This window comes from Anser cygnoides, chromosome 2, assembly GCF_040182565.1.
Source record: "Anser cygnoides isolate HZ-2024a breed goose chromosome 2, Taihu_goose_T2T_genome, whole genome shotgun sequence".
NCBI classification, from domain to species: domain Eukaryota; kingdom Metazoa; phylum Chordata; class Aves; order Anseriformes; family Anatidae; genus Anser; species Anser cygnoides.
Genome location: NC_089874.1, coordinates 3,178,046 through 3,190,826, shown reverse-complemented (window position 1 = coordinate 3,190,826; position 12,781 = coordinate 3,178,046). Strand labels below are relative to the sequence as shown.

The 12,781-nt window shown below is 58.9% G+C and overlaps 1 protein-coding gene across 4 annotated transcripts in view; it reads right to left on the bottom strand.

Annotated features, from left to right (window-relative positions):
* Positions 1 to 12,558, bottom strand: part of GJC2 (gap junction protein gamma 2) — a 30,651-nt gene extending 18,093 nt beyond the window's left edge. The window contains exons 1-3 of one of the 4 annotated variants that reach the window (XM_048062273.2): positions 12,227 to 12,558; positions 10,331 to 10,537; positions 8,548 to 8,625 (exon numbers count right to left, since the gene is read on the bottom strand). The gene's annotated coding sequence lies outside the window, so the exon portion shown is untranslated. Of the gene's footprint in view, positions 1 to 3,379; positions 4,174 to 8,547; positions 10,228 to 10,330; positions 10,538 to 12,226 lie in introns of those variants that run through there. The other 3 variants (XM_048062272.2, XM_066991357.1, XM_013182483.3) reach the window with 3 other exon arrangements.
* Positions 12,559 to 12,781: the final 223 nt, after the last annotated feature.

The window sequence follows — 12,781 nt, the reverse complement described above, 5'->3', positions numbered from 1 at the left end:
GCCATCTTTGGGGTGACCCCAAGAGGTGCACCTGCCCCACGGTACTGCCCCTCTGTCCCACGTGCCCATCTTGACCCAAGCAGCCACACCATTGCATCCAGCTTGGTTGTGTATCTCCCTCCTGCCTACACCCCTAACAAAATGTCATGGCATTGCTCCACCACGATCCCTTGCCTCCAGCCTTGCCAGTTTTATCTGTCCTACCAGCTCCAACGACCATTGTTCACCAAACCCATTCCTGGCACACTTGGTGCCACATCTCTGGGACCACAGCTCCAAACTCCAGGCAGCCCCTGCTCTGCTGCTCTCCATTCAAACATCCTCAATCCATCCTAATTTCAAAAATTCAGCTGATCAAGTATTATTTTTTTTCTGTTGGCCGTTCTCTCTGCGTTTAATTGTCCGGCTGTAATAGCCAACAATTTCCAAAACCCGACGGAAAATTAAAGGACCAGTGCAGGAGCAACACCACCCCTGCCTTGGAGAACAGCAGCGCTCTCGTTTCCTGCCAGCCATCCTCTTTCAGGCACCGAGAGCAAAAAAAACGTGGTGCCTTTCCATCCACTAAATCACCCCCTCGGACCTGGAGCGGGGCAGGACAACTACACCTAGTTCCAGCTATTGAAATGACGACAGCGCCTCCAGCCCACAGGAACTGACCCGCCGCTGCCGCCGAGGCCGGTGGAAGCGCTGATGACATACGAACATGAGTGACCCCATCATTTTCCAGCGGTGGTGGCTGAAGTTGGAGCCAGAGCAGAGCCAGGGGTGGAGGACTGCGAGCTCAAGGGACCGTGGGGATGCTCAACCCTACGGAGGAGTCAAGGGTTGGGTGGAAGGGGAATTATGGCTTTGCTTGGGTTAGACCCACCCGTCCAAGCCCTACCTGTGCTCAACCAGAACGCTCTGCACGTCAGCGCATCCAACCCAGTGATGACACAGAAATCCTGAATTCAGAAACTCACAACAGAGTTGGTGAGCTTCATAGGATCAAGAAATGGGGTCATCGCCATACCCTCAAATGGGCTCCTCTTGTGCTTGCAGCACTCTGCCCAGCAGAGAAGTCCGTGCACATCCTCAGCCCGCCCTGGCCAGCCCCAAGAAGGGTTCATCGCTCCCCCACCAGCTCCCCAGGTCCCTGGCCGGCCCCCGCTCGTGGAAGTTTGGGTGCTTTTCCCTGCAATTTGGGGAAAATGACCGCTTTCAACGTGCCCATCCGTGCAGCAGCCCTGCAAACGCCGTGGAAAAGAAGAGGAACTGGGGGGACTTGAGGGCGTGCGATGGACGGGGCTGGGTGAAACGTGCACCCCCGGGCAGGTCTGTTTTTAAAAAGCAATTACTGGCAGGGAAGAGGCCAAATCCTGCATTCCTCAGTGAAGGAATCCGGGTGATGTCACCTCCTGCCCGGGGACAGGAGCGGTCCTGCCGCCGCGGCTCCCTTCGGGCAGCCCCTGCCCGTGCTACAAATATTTGTGTTGGCCTCCCTGTTGGAAGCGTCCCGTTACAAGGAAGAACAGCAGGATGGGCTCTCCTACTGTACGGCTCGTTTCTGCCCCCGCACATTAGCACGGGCCACAGGTTAATAGTATTTCACACATGCCAGACGAGGCTTTACTGATTTTTTTTTTTAATGGTGCCGTGCTGTTCAAGATAGCAGAAACTTCTTAAAATAGAAGGCTGCTTGCTCCAACAAACTAGTTTTAACCAAATTTGCTCCATTCTCTAGGATGCACACCTAGACCATAGGCATGTATGTGTGCCTCCAGTCCTCTGGCTTTCTCTTTTCTCTTTCTAGTAGGGTACAACAGTGTAAAGCAAGTCAAATTTCCTAATCAAGTGGCCTGCAATAAAGTGCCTTTTTCCCTGGAAGGGGAGCCCCTGGAGATGCTTCCAGGAAGAGGGTTGCAGGGGTATGGGGCAAGCGTGGGGTGACGCGGAGGCAGGACCACATGCACGCGGTGGCTTTGCCTCGGAAGGGAAAGAGCGATGAGATAGGAGGACTCAGCTCAGCTCCCTGCTTCTTACGTTCACGGCAGACGGGATAAATTGCTGCCTTATGCTCCAAGATGACCCACTGCACCTGAAGAAGTTTTGTATTTGCAGACCTCAGCTGCAGGTCTAACGGGAGAGGGACAGTCCTGCTTCCGTCAGGGAGCTGTAGAAGGGCAGGGAGATGCTTTTTGTGGCACGTTTGTGAGCTTAGATTACTCCAAACCCCACAGATGTTGACGGCATCCCACTGAAGTCACTGATTTTAGTAAAATGTGAACTGTGCCACTGAGATCCTAGCACTGTGACAAAGCGAGGAGCAATGGGAGGGGAAACGAGCTGAGTTTTTAACACCAGCAGAAGGTGCTCCCCTGTATCTGAGCAGCGGATGATCTGCTTTGCCTTACAAAACAGCACGTTTAAGCAATCGCTTTTGGAGGTTTCCCAAGCCAATATCTTTTCTGCTGACCGCGTTGTTCTGCCAGGCCAGGGACACGGTCCCGCTGTGAGCGGGACACGGCCGTCGGCGGCGGTACAGCCACATCGGGACTGATCCCACCACACTGGGGGTGAAACCCTCCTGCCGGCGGGGCCTCCTGTCCCCGCAGCAGCCTCCCGAGCCCTACAGGAGCCAGGAGGTCCACCCCATTGCCCCACACCCTCAATCAGCCCTTTTCCAATTAGTGCAGGTCAGTCACCAGCACTCCTTTGCTCTCAAACTCCAATTACGAGAGGTTCCAGTGAACGTTTCAAGCTGTGGATTAACCACACCCTGCCAACATAAACACCGTGAGATGCTCTACGTAAATCACATATCGGAGTTCATCCTCACTCAAACTGCTGCTACAATTTTCTGGAACGGCCAAAAAAAGTGCCCTGAGCTGCCAGGGGGCTCGGGAGCCACCCGCCAGGGGGAGAAATGCCGGTCGCAGGCTTGCAGCAAAGCTGCTGGGAGCAGAGCCTCCACCTCGTCCTCCCGCCTCGGGAGCTCGGGGCGAGCTCTGCTCGTGGAGTATCAAATAAATCAGCTCCACACCCACGCACATCCTGGCCAGCACGCAGAGCCTCGCATGTTTTTGCTGTTTTTGCACAATATTTCTTGCAGAAAGCTGTCTGCTTTCCTCCGCCGTTCTTCTAGCCTCGCTGCCCCGAGGAGCAGGGGATGTCAGCCTTTTTCAGCCATCTCCTCCCGTTTGCCAGGGCAGCCCTCTCTGCAATAACAGCTAGGAACGAGCTTCTCCTGCAAACGAGCTTCTCGTGGGCTCCTCAGATGTGTCCTTTTGACCCCCATAGCTCCCTCTCCTCTAAAGGACCAGAGCAGGAGATCGAAACCTTCCCGGGGGCTCCTCGGATCACAGCTCACACCGAGTACAACCCGGCACGGACTCACCAGGCGGTCCCGTCCTCCAGTGTCTGCCCCTGAAGCTTTCTCCAGTCTCAGGGCAGAAACATCCTCGGTCAAACCCTACAGCGATGTGGGGAGGCAGGAAGCTGGAGGTGTGGAGAAGTCCCGGTGCAGGGATCCAGCCCCAGCCCTGGTCTCTTGGCCGTGGGTCTCACCCCACAGCACACTGGAAGAGCAGCAGCGTGGCCGATATCAGCCGTAGGACATCTGGCAGGCCAAAGGGAAGGACACAGCGCTCCTCTCCATCTCCTGAACTCGTGGGGTTGTGCAGTCCATCTCCCCCGGGGATGTCTGGTGGAGCTCTGCTGGCCTGCTGGGGCTCCTCACCTCTCCGCTCCCACCCGGGGCGGTGGGATGGCTCGTGCCCAACCAAACTCCGGGTCCATCCCGGGCAAATTTCTGGCTGTGTTCAATCAGCAGCAGCGCTGACCTCCCCAGCAAAGATCTTCTGCATGGGGCAGCACGGAGGAGCGCAGGAAGGGGGGCTCCATGCGCCCCTACCCCGCACGCAGCTCCCCAAGCACCTGGTTCACCCCCACTCACACCCAGGAGCTCCTGCTCTGTCCCCGCCGCATGAAAAAAGCTTTGTCTGGGCTGCTGGGGGGCCTGACAGCTGCCACCTCCCTCCAAGAGACTCGTCCGCTCGCAACAAAGCCCCATTGACAGGCAGCCTTCCTTCGGTGCCCTTGGGGAAGTGGCTACATCGGGGACACGCGGCTCCTCCCCAGCCCCACATCGCCTTCGTCCCCAGGCAGCTCGGGCAGCTGGAGGTCTGCGCGAGCCAGCAGCCTTCCCAAAACGGACCGGTTACGGCGAAAATATCTCAAGTGGCTGGGGGATGAAATATCTCCGCCTGGGATCTGTGTTTCTGGGGGAAAGCGTTCGTTTCCCTTCTAATGGTGATGTGGCAAAGGGCTGGGGAGTCAGTTTTGGAGGCTGCCCCAGCCCTGTGCCTCCGCTGATGTGCCCGAGGCTGGATATGGGGAGGGAAAACGGGGTTTAGGGGAAAACAGGAGGTGTAGGGGCAGAGGGATGGGATGCTTGGGAAGGGCAACGGGGCTGGTGGCTGCGGGAACCAGGGCTTGCAGGTTGAAGCAGCTCATTTGGGGGGCTGCACGGAGGCTTGGGGGATGTGGTGTCCCCAGCAGAGGTGCTGGGGTGTCCTGGCTGTCTCCCATGCGGCTACCCCAAACATCTCAAATGGACCCGAACACCTGCATTTGGGCAACTGAATCCAGCTAGGGGTGGCCTGGAGCTGCTTATCCCTGTTGGTCTCCCACCATTTTCCTAGTGGCTCCATTTATTTGTGCTTGAAGCTCCCCAGAGCTGGGGCTGGCTCACGCCGTCCCCAGAGCCAGGAGGTGCTGTGCCACCAGCCAAAGGCCCAGGGAAGTGGTCACCGACACGGTGCTGGGGCGAGGGAGGGCACCTCTGCTCCTGCACCCTGTCACTAAACAGCAACTCCTGTCCACGGCTGGGGGGCCAGGAAGGGAAATGGGGTCTTGTAGTAAACCCAGTTAACTATTTCTGTCTGGGAGAGCAGAGGAAATGGCTGGAGAGAGCAGCCAGCAACGCCATTGTCCCCTGCAGGAAAAAATGGGATGATAAAAACGTGCCTGAAGGAATTTGGCTCGGAAACCGGCAGCAGGTTTCCGAAGCAGAGACCGCTGGATGCACGGTCAGGGCGTTTTCCCAGGTTGAAAGCGATGGGGGACGTCACGGGGTTGTGGTTGGATTGACTCTGGTTCAGGCACCCAGAGATGCTCTTGTGGTCCTCAAGGTCCTTCTCAGCCATGGTGAGGGACGGCAGCATCCCGCTCAGCCTGGGGGCTCGGGTGCTTGCTCCCAGCTCTCCCATTCCCCCAGCTTCCCACCCTGCAGCTGCGAACTGCCCCGGGGCAGGAAGCACGGCAGGAACATCCCAGCCCTCCTGGTGGGAAGGAAACGGGAGATGCTTGGGGCCGGCAGCGATGCTCCAGCGCGGCGGCTCGGCCGCCCGGGATGAGCCGTGTTTCCGGGCCGCGTTCCCAGGTTTTATCTGTTTATATCCCGCTGGTGGGAGAGTGCCCAAAGCTCTCGCATGCCCTCTACGGCCCGCTCCCTGGTGTCAGAAAGGCTCCTTGCACGAAGCACACGCTTGTGAACCTCTTGGCCAAGCGTGCGTCGGAGAGGGCATTAAAAAATCGCAGCCAGAAATAACAAGGCAAAGCAAAACCACGGCCTCGGGCGATGCCAAGATCCCTCCGTCCCCGCTGTGTCGAAACAGACCTAATCCCGGCTGAGACGGCGATGCTGCCTGTAAATTCACCCAGAAATGTGGCCTCGCTACGAGGCTGTTGAACACCGTTGATGATGGGGATGATGGGACCGTGTCTGTGGCCGGTCCCAGCTGGAGGAAAAGCATCTGCATGGCAGTGCTGCCACTCGGGGGGACCTCAGCAGGCTGGAGGAAGGGGCTGAGGGGACCCAGGTGAGGCTGAGGGGACCCAGGTGAGGCTCAGCAGAGGCAAAAGCAGAACCATGGCCCCAGTGGGACGCAGGCCAGCAGGGAGGAACTGGCTGGAGAGGAGCTCTGCAGACAAACTGGGGTCCTGGTGACAAGTCCTGGTGACAAGAGGCATCCAAAATGGTTGTCCAAGGGGAGGCTGAGTCTGAGCAGCCCAGAGAAGAGAAGGGGAAGGTTTCACCAGCAGCAGCTGCCTCACAGGAGGCCGTGGGGAAGGAGGACCAGGCTCTCCTCAGAAGTGCACAGTGAAAGGACAAGTTGCAGCCAGAAACATTTCAAATGGATGTGACAAATATACATATATATATTTTTTTTTTCTATGACAAACGCTGGCACAGGTTGCTGGTGGCATCTCCACCCTTGGAGATAACTCATTTGGACAGGGCCCTGGGCAACCTCACCCCCTCCACCACAGGCCGACCACAGCTGGCCTTCCCCCGAGGCCTCCTGAGGTACCTTCAGCCTCTGTCCCCCCGGCTGCAGATGGCTCCCCGCCATCCCTCCCACCTCCGCAGCCCGGCAGCCTCCCCAGGGGATGGCAGAGCCTCTGCTGGGCATGAGGACAGGCTTCGGGCCAGGCACAGCAGAGCCATCTTGTGCCCTAGGGGCAGCAGGGGCACCTCAGGCTGGCAGCCTCCATTTCCACATCTCATAACGGGTTGCACAGACAGCGTGCAGCAGCCCAAACCCTTATTTATTTATTTATTTTTTTTTTTTTTTTTCTGGCAAGGAGCTGGAACAACAGCGGTTTACATGGCCTGTCACCAAGATCTCTGAGCAACACAGAGGGTCAAAGGGAGCTGCTCGGCCTTCGCAGTGCCCCTGGGTGGAGGAGCCGGGGGCGGGCGAGCCCCAGAGGAGCTGGAAATGGCGGGGGGAGCGGCGCTGAGGGAGCGGAGCCCTTTGGTGCCCTGCTCCCCCTCCCCGAGCCGCGTGTCACAGGGGAAAGGGGGGGTCCCTCATGACACACACCGAGAAACATCCTCTGGTATTTCGGGCCTGGAAAGCGCCCAAGGGTTGTCTCAGAAATAGCTCTCGCGACTCGCAGGAGGACGAGGCGGGGACCCGCCGTGCCCCTTTCCCCCCGTTCCCAGCCGCCCGTGACTTCACCCAGCCCCGTTAAATCGCGTTTCCTTCCTCGGGACGCTTCCTAAGGAAGCTTTTGGGGGAGGACAGGTTGCCCTCCCGTGGCTCTTGGAGGTAATTTGGGTGAAAGGAGAAGGTGCCGGCGGCCTCCAGAACATCAGGGGGCCTGGGGCGTTTGCCCCCCCCGGCAGCACAGGACGTGGTGTGTCCAACCCTTCGAGGCCTAAAGGAGGCCATTAGGAGGAGATGGAGGCCCCAAAGAGGATCGGGAAACACTTGAGGCCAGGAGGAGTTTTCCAGCCCCCAGTGGATCCCGGTGGCCACCGAGGTGGCTCTGGGGGGACCAGAGAGCCGGGGGTCACCCCCCTGTGAGAGGGAAAAATTGTTAATGAGGAGATGAGGCCACCAGCCGCTGCCCTCCCTGTGCCTCAGTTTCCCCAGCTGCTCCAGACAGCCCTCACGAGGTGCTTTGAGGTGTGAGGATGACAGGTATGTTCACATCCTGGGATATTAGTATTATTTTTTTAAATGAAACAAACAACAAGACAAAAGCACCTTACAAAGAGCATCATCTCCTCAATGGACCTTTTGTCAGCGGCTGGGGACACCGGCTGCGAAACCGCAGCTTCTGCTGGGGTCAGCTCGGCCCAAAGCCTGTCCCCATCAATGCCTGGGCTTAAAACCCTAAATAAATCCAGGAAAAAGGCCTGTGCCCGTCTGAGGGGGGCCAGGTCCCTGCAAACCTCATGGCCAGGTAGGACACATGTAGATCTGCTTTGCGCTCTGCAAACATCTTGAGGACCCCACACCTCGCAATTTCTTAAGTAGCGCCACCGTATGAAACTGCTCAAAATAACTCGTTTTCCCCGTTTTAAGGGGAAGGAATGTCCTTGGGATGGGGGCAGCCATATTTTCGTCCTTTTATTTTCCAAGTGTGCTGCTTCTCCAGGCTGCTTTCTGGGAGGACAGAGCTGGGAGCCCACCTGGCTGTGCCGGAGGGATGTGCTCCCAGAAGGGGATTTTGGGGGAAATGAGCTTGCAGCGCACCCCAGGACTGCAGCAGGAGGACGAGGGGAGGCTTCACTGCCCTCAAAATGGTCCAAAGGCAAACTTCAGCCCAAACTGGAGATTTTTGAGTGGAGTTCAGGTGAGGAAAACGTCCTTGCCAGAGTTTAGGGAAATACTCTTGTAAATGCCCAGCTTGAACACATCCTTAAATGCTTCTGAAAATCTCAGCTGAGCTCTGTTTTGGACCTGGAGCAACATCTCTTTCTGCCTTGTTGTGTAACAGTTCCAAGCAAAGCCCTGGGTCCAAATTCCTAGGGGTTGCCCAGACCTTAAGCGGAGCTTGATTTCTTTAGCTTAAGCCCACATTTAACATAAAACCTTTTAAAACCATAAAAAGAAGACAGTTTCCACAGCTCCCAACATCGTACGCATGATGAAAATCCGTGAAGGAGTGAGCTGGTCCCCCCGCAGGACGAGGACCAGAGCATCTTTTTGCCTCCCAGACCAACACTCCCTCCGAACCCAGGGTCCCCGCTGTCGCAGCCAGCCATACCTTTCACAGCCAAGAAAAAAGGTGCGGGTCCTCACCGCATAACCGCAGCCCCCGGGAGAAAATCCCTGCTGTGCAGCCCTGCAACAAAGCCAAGGAGGAGGCGATTATTGCCGGGCATCTCTCTGCCAGGCACAATGCAGCCGCGGCTCAGCGGCGCACTCAATGCTGTCATTGTCCCCTCCCGGAGCTGCGGCTCCTGCACGTGGCGCGGGTCCTGGATAACACACTTCGGGGGCGCAGCGGTGGCTGGAAAATTTGGGCTGTGATTCACATCTGTTAAGGGCTCGCTGGTGGAAAGGAGGGATGGTCTGGGTGGCGTTTGGGAGGGATCCTTCCAGGGACTGAGCACGGGGATGCCGCGTCCAGGGGAGGACCCCACGGAGAGGCCACCAGGATGCACAAGGAGAGGATGAGTGGGGTGGAGAAGAGAAGGGGAGATCTTACTGCTAAGTGGGGCCCAGCAGGAGGCCAGATGATGGGGAGGCACGGAGAAAGCTCAGACCACTCCTTTAGGAGCACCAGGAGCTGCTGCAGGACCAGGGGATTTGCTCCTCTCCAACCATGGGGCATGGGATGAGTTGCTCAAAAGGCAGCAAGGGGGATTCAGGTTGGATTTCAGCAACAAAACCAGTGAAGAGCCTGGAGGTGTTATCACAGCCGGGCCATCTGCTTTAGTTCTGCTCCTCCAACCCCAGCCCTGGTGCCTGGGGTTCGGCAGCAGGTCCTAAAGCTGATGGCCTGAAGCCGCGGTGGTGGCTGGGAGCACCAGCACCCGTGCTTGGCAGAGCAGACGGAGCAAAAAAAAACCGCAGTGCATTCTGAAAAAATACATATATGAAGGCAAAACAGATGCGGGAGAGCTGCTGTGATGCAGGGGGCTCCTCCTCAGGGCAGGGAGGATGCAGGAGCAGCGAGCCCAGCGCTCACAGAGCCCAGCTTGAACTCTGTGGGCACAACCGCGATAATCAGCAAGGACTTGGCCGCTGGGGGTCCGCCTGCCCCATCCTTCCCATCGCAGCAGGACCTGGGCACCAGCATCTGGCCTTCTCTGCCTCCCTTCTTTTTATCGCTTCCCCGACCTCTGGCAGCCGGGATGGGGAAAGAAAGAGCCGGGAAAACATCCTGCTCCTCCCTCCTTTCATGCCCGGGGAGGAAGAAGCACGGAGCCAGGAGGGGACCGCGTCCCGCCCGCACGAGCATCCTGTTGTACCAGTTGCCGCCGCACGCAATCTGAATTGCAGATGGCTTCGGGCGATTTACGGGGATGGAGCCACGTCCTGGACCAGCAGAGGCACAGCTGCTATTGTCAGAAAAAGCCCAGACGGGACTGAATTCCCTGTTTGTTTGGTTTTTTTTCCCCCCATTTTTATGCCTGCGCTCTGAGAAACGGGGAGCGCGGTGTCGGTACCGGCGCCCAGCCACGTGTGCCACCCGCCGAGCGGCGCGGGCGGCGGTGTCCCCTGGCTCTCCAGGGATGACACAGCTGCACGGCCGCTCGATGAGGCTGACCCAAATACAGCCTGGTGGGGCGGGCACGGGCGCCTCCCGGCCCCGCTCTCCTCCTGCTGCAAGCGGCTGTGCCGGGGGCCGTGGGGTCTCCTCCTCCAGGCACCCCGGAGCATCTCATCCCCCGGACCCTGTGCTGGAGAGAAACCCGTCCTCCTCCTGAGCTGCTTCCTGAGGAAAAGAAGAGCCCCTGGAGGAGCAGCACCCTGGATGGGGACAAACGGGGTTGATAGCCCAAATGAGGGTTAATTAATGGTTGGGGTTTTACAGGACCTACCTGCTCTCTGCGGCGGGTGGCTCAGGGCAAGGCGGCGGCAGCCGGTGCACAGCGGTCCCCTCGCTGTCCTGCGGGAAGCACAGGAGGACATCAGTGTCCCCAGGGGGGCACAGCATCCCTTCGGGAGCGTGCACCATCCAGCATCGCCCCCAGGCTGCCCTCAGGGACAACCAGCTCCCTTCTGCTGCAAATGTGGACTTGCAGATGCTGGATATAGAAAATAAATGCTTTGTTGGTTTTTTTTTTTTGGTCAGAAAGCCACTAACTGATAGTCTCAGAACCGCAAAGGGTCATCGGGTCCAGCCATCAGCCTGACCTACCGCGTCCCACCACAAAACCACGTCCCTCAGTGCCAGGTCCGCAGCCGTCACCCCGAAACCCCGTGCCGGGCTGCTTTTGGGGAACCCGCTGCCCCTTTCCCCGCAGCCTCCTGCCCGTTTCTGCTCCCGCTGCCCGATTATTTCCCGGGACGGCTCTGTCCCGCGGTGCCTTTCTGCAGTCGCGTGGAAGTGAGCTTGAGACTGAGCGCTGCCTCCAACGGCACAGACGCCGAGAAAAGCCTCGGCAAGGACAAGGCTCTGGCCCGGGGGGCTCGTCGGGGGACACGACGAGGGGGAAGAGCCACAGGGAGGGGGGGGGTAGATGGGCCGCGGGCTGATTTCGGCTGCTCGATGCCATCCTGGGACATCCTGAGACAGAGCAACGGGGGCTGGAGAAGGTCTCAGCCTTCCCTCGAGAGCAGCTGGGGTGCTCAGGCAGTGGAAAATGACTTCTGCCTTGCGAAAAAACCCAGTCGATAGCGGCTGCCTGATGCCTCGAAGGGCAGAGCAGCCGGAGCCTGCTGTCTCCTCCTGTCCCCCAGCCCCGCACCGAGCTTTGGAGGTCCCCGGCGCCACCCCGGGGGGCTGGCGGCACCCTGGAGAAGGCAAAGCCCAGAGCCAGGAGGGTGTTTGGTTTCGGAAGTGTAATTAGCACCCTGGATGTTCCCTTCTGAAGGAGCGGAGAGGAAACGTCCCAACAGGTGCCTTTGCTCCCCCTGTTGGGAGGAGCAGCCCTGAGCCCGGCCTTTGGGATCACCTGCACGCCCCAAACCCCCAGATCTAACAACACCTGCCCCAAAACCTGCACGTGAATTATTTTTTTTTTGCACCGAGATGAGGCCCATCAGCCTTGCGGGATGCTGCAACCCTGCCACCACCCCCAGGCACGTCCCGGCCCTCGTAACCCCTCCAGCCCCCGATTTGCTGCCTTCTGCTCGTGGTGGCCCCCCACAGCCAGACAAGCACCAAACCCCCACTAACTGCTCTCCCCCCGTCGCTGCTGCTCCCTTGTCCCTCAGCATCCCATGCCGAGGAGCAATTCCGCACGGATAAGGCAGCACAACGCTCTCCTCGCCCCTGGAAAGGGACACCCCGCATCCCCTAGCTGCTGGCACAGGACCCCAAAGACACCCCACAGACCCCCAAATCCCACCTGGGCGGGCAGCAGGCAGGCTGAGCATGCAACGCTTGCCTTTTTTTTTTTTTCTTTTTTTTTTTTTTCCTCCCTCTGTATTCAGATGCTGAAACCTCCTCCCCTCCACGGAGCCGAGCGCCGAAAGGCCCCGCACCAGCCGCTCGCCGCCGTCCCTCCTTGACGCGTCGCCATCCCGACGCCCACCCCGTCGCTTCGCGTCAGCGCGGGCACCGAGGCGATGATGTCCAGCGGCCGCAGAAGGGCGACGGCTAAAAGCAGGTCACCCGATGTCGGGCAGGTCGTTCAGGATTCCCTCCCCGCTCTCACCGGGGGAAGGGAGCAGCGGGAGTCGAGAGCCGCAGCTCGAGTGCTCCGAATGACTTTTCCCTCCCTCGCAAAGCCTCGGCTTTGTCCCTGCCTGTTCCAGGAGACCTCGCTTACCTCTCCCGCGGGCCGGATTTGGGGCTGGCAGCCGTGCAGCTCGGGGGGCCGGCGGGCTCCGGCTGCCGGGCGCGCAGCCGCTGGGCATTTCCATCCGGCCGCAGCTCCGCGGGTCCCGAGCCGGTGGCCAGGGACCTCCGGAGTGGGGGGCGAGCGCCGCAGTCGCGCACCTCTGCGTTTGAACGCTCCGCAGCGTGGGCCCCCTGCCTTTTCCTGCTGTCCTTTCCGCCATCTAGAGGGGAAATTTCCCCATTGCAAACGCATCGCACGGAACGGAACCGAGCAGCAGCCGCGGGAAGTATCGCGCACGGTCCATCGCTCGGCACCGAGAGCGGCGGCAGCAGGAGCCTGGCCACAGCGATGCCCCTCGATACGATGGGGACAGGGGGATGCTCCCAGGGAGGGGAAATTTTAGGGAAGCGTTTTCCTGGTCATTTAACCGAATCCTAGAAACTTGCCACGCGATACTCGTGTCAGCAGAGAGGAGGATTGCACCCTAATGTACAGAAAATGTTTGAAACACCCCAAGAGAGGCAAATGATGAAGCTAATCGGC